General features: G+C 32.2%; 1 pseudogene; it reads left to right on the forward strand.

The window, feature by feature from the left end:
• Positions 1–229: 229 nt before the first annotated feature.
• Positions 230–2235, forward strand: LOC148626630 (uncharacterized; annotated as a pseudogene).
• Positions 2236–3922: the final 1687 nt, after the last annotated feature.

A 3922-nucleotide genomic window follows, 5' to 3' on the forward strand; every position in this document is an offset into this window, starting at 1 on the left:
ATCCAATGAGATAAAGATCGAATTATAGTCATATGAAAAAAAAGATAAACTATAGTGAGGAAAATGATATTGTTAAATTAGATCGGGGGGGGGGATGTTTTCATTTTTTTTTTCAATTTTATTTACCTTTCTTCCTAATTTGACAGTTAATGAAAATTATAGTTGGGAATAACCGCTTTTGTGGTCATAACTTAAATAAAATAATAATATTCTTATTTTCAGTCGATGGAGGAAGTCGAGTGGTCATTAATGTTGTTTACAGTTTTAAGCAATGCATTCGGGACAAAAAAAAGTCCAACGTAGGCGAAATAAATATGTAATGATGGACAAATTGGTTGAAAAAACATATGCCTTAAATACGATAAGTAGTGGCAGTAAAGCAGAAGGTCTTAACTTCTCAGACAGTGATCTCGATGTAATGATTTGTTTCAACAGTGCAAACATATCCGTTTTTTCAAACAGAAAAAGAAGCAGACTTGCATAGAGATATACAAGTTAAGATTATCATGGCAATGGATAGTACAGATTCTGTATTTACCATACTACGGTTATATAGAACAAGCATTGTCATGGGACCTCTTTTTCATTTCGATAGTAACTTCCTATCAAGCAAACATTTAAAAATACTATGTTAGGGTTCCTTAACAATATTTTCAACTTTAAAATACATGGTCCATGTGTGTCTTCTTTGCATGATACACACGACTTTGCATTAGCCCTAAGGTGCAGCAAATGGATAAATCGGGCCAGCTCTTGGATAAAGAGATCTCGTTCAGTGTGGCCGAGTCAAAATGTGATTAAAACCATAATAAGTTATGGGGTGCTTTTTGTACCTGTTGGGTGCAGAGGATCAAAAGACGAAGATTTACAATGGCGTATATCGTTTTCTGTGGCAGAAAAGTTGTTAATTTGTTCGTTTACTCATACACAGCTTCTATGTTATGCCGCTTTGAAAAGTATACTGAATGATTTGATCAAACCAAGACAACCGGATTTATTATGTTCTTATTTTATTAAAAGATCATGTTTTGGCTAGCTGAAGAGACTGATCCAACCGACTGAACACCAGTTCATATGATAGTGTGCTTTCAAATGTGTTTAAAGAGGCTTATTTATTGTGTCGAATATAAAATATGTTCTCATTATTTTATTCCTGAAGTAAACTTTTTCGAAAACCGTTTCCCTGGAAAGTTACAATCAAAATTACTTGTTTTGTTACACGAATTGAACGCACAAGGGTGGGAGTGCTTGTTTCAAACTAAACGGTTATGTCATGTTGACTTAATACGCTTTTCCTGGAGAGACAGAACTAATCCTATCAACATGCTTATCCCTAGCAATTTGATATATATATTCAACTTATTCAGATATTTTTGTAGTGACAGAAGTAAAATGTTAATTGTCTATTATAATCTATTTCATCACTTACACGGAGTCGCAATTAACATTTCACATACACTAGAAACCTCGAACAAATCCTTCTATAACCATTACACAAAGGTTATGTCAATGTTGACCATTGCTACGTTTATCAATGCGCCCTCTGCCTGGTCGGTTATAGCATCGGTTTTCAATTCTTGCAAAGCATATTCAAAATCAAGAACCATAGTACGTCATTGTCATGAAACACTTACACGAGTAAAAAAATCATCTAATGACATTCAGTCATATGAGATAACCAGTCCTCTTTGGGGCTACATTTCTCAGTTTACTGATCCAATCGTATTTCAAGACGTAACCATCGAATTAAGCTGGACTTCAGATATTTTACCGTATTAAATTAAACCACATTTGAATCATATTGAAAGAAAATAGATCATTGATAGTAATAACGTATTTTATTTGCTGTATAATAATACGACAAACATAATTAGATTTTTCAATCACAGACTTGAATGTGGAGAACTCCACAGGGTACCATTTTTTCAAGATTTGGTTAAAAAAGTACGTAGTTTGGTTTTGAAAAGGGATTATATGAGATTTAACGTAAGACCTTTTTTGCATTTCGTTGATTTCTTGTCGTCGTACCACGTTCAAGATCTCAGAGGAGCACAACATGCATATCAAAACATAGAGACTGAAATTAATTCATCATTCCTCAGAGCCTGGGAAAAAGGAATCTCCAACAGAGATGATTTATTATGTCTAAGTGTCGCTAAACGTTTGATTGAAAATATGAAAAATCAACATTTTTAAGTCATATTTATATAAAAAAAAATGGATATTATATCATGTATACGTAAATGAAGGAGTCTTCGTTTTTTATATTTGAGCCAGCATGGAAAACTAAAGTAGAGCCTGATTATTTGAAACCGGTGACAATAATGGTTATCCATTTTACCGACTTACTTAAAATTAAATTTGTTTAAGTTTGAAATAATATATGTTGAAGTTATCTGGATGATTTACTGCAAATGTAAGAGGAATCAAACTATTGGAAGAAAATTTGACATATATTTTTTTTAAAAACATTTACCTGGTAAATGCAGATCGATTGTTTTGATTTTAAAGATTGCTTTGACGTGTTACGTTGACAGTTTTGACACAATATTTGTATATTGTTGCAACTTTGTCACGAACCATAGACATATTCTTTGCTTAGGTGAGTTTTTGTGTACCTTTGTTAACATTTTTTTTCAAATTGTGGTTCACATTTATCAAGATATAACAGGCATACAGTTCTTGAATGGTATAAACTTCCCTCTTACATCATATACCATCCCCCATTCCCCATTGATCTTCCCGAGTCCCCATAGAAAAATCCACACAGAATCCTTATTGTATTTTTCGCATCAAATATGTACATTATCAAATTGAAAATTATATTTTTTAAATTAGTTTACATTTATACTATTATTTTTATTAAATCTTTATACACTTTTCATATACCGAAGAAGATGTTTTCCGAATGCTGGATTTTTTTATCGATAACATATTTGTCCAGTGCATGCGTTTTTCAACAAATGGTCGGAATACCAATGGGAGCTAATTGCGCTTTTCTATTTTCTGACCTATTCCTTTACTCTTATGAGTTTGACTTTATAGCTGATCTGATCCAAAAGAAAGTACATCGTTTAGTTAGTTCAGTTTCCGCTATGTAGATGACGTATTATCGTTAAACAATCATAGTTTCTGAGATTTTATTCATCGCATCTACCCAAAAGAACTTGAGATAAAGGATAGAGGACGATTGAAAAGACTGTACGGTTGTCAAGAAATTGATGATAGACGAACATCCAAAAATGTATTTCAAATGAGTTTAATAGTATCATAATTAAGAACTACGGTTTTACGTGTTAATCGCTGTGTTTTTGTTTTCCTTTTTTGTGATTATTGTCTGTGTCTGTCTATATTTAGTAATATGTGTTTTCAAATAAAATAGGTAATTGGAAACTCCACTTCAATGGAAATTATTTGTCAGTTACCTCCTCTAGTCAGCATTACATGCTGCACAGGAAGATCCAACAATAACTCAATTGTAATGACTAAAGAATAAGAAAAATAATACAACCTTCACAAAAATATCGAAACGTCAGCATTGGGATTTCAAATACGTCAAAATCCAAAAACATGGCCTGAGTGTTAAATAACCGAAAACAAAGACGATCTACTCTTGTCGATACATGACGTCCAAAAGCATCGATAAACTATCTCTCTCTTTGTCATATTAAACTCAAAACCTTTCATAATGTCAATTTACATTTTATTCTATAAATCCACCAAAAGCTGTGTTAAAGCTTAAATAAGATAGTTTGAAAACGATACCTTGGGCATTTGATTTATTCAGTTGCTCATTAGAACTATTGAAAAACAAAAGTTACACTAGTCTCATAGTATACTCTCAAGAAATATTGTCACCATAAAGATATTATACGATGCCTCATTTTAATCATTTTTTTCTCTTTTGTTTTTCGGATAAATC

The sequence above is a fragment of the Perna viridis genome, chromosome 2, assembly GCF_037379345.1.
Source record: "Perna viridis isolate PV_CMFRI_1.1 ecotype Kerala chromosome 2, ASM3737934v1, whole genome shotgun sequence".
In the NCBI taxonomy this organism is placed as follows: domain Eukaryota; kingdom Metazoa; phylum Mollusca; class Bivalvia; order Mytilida; family Mytilidae; genus Perna; species Perna viridis.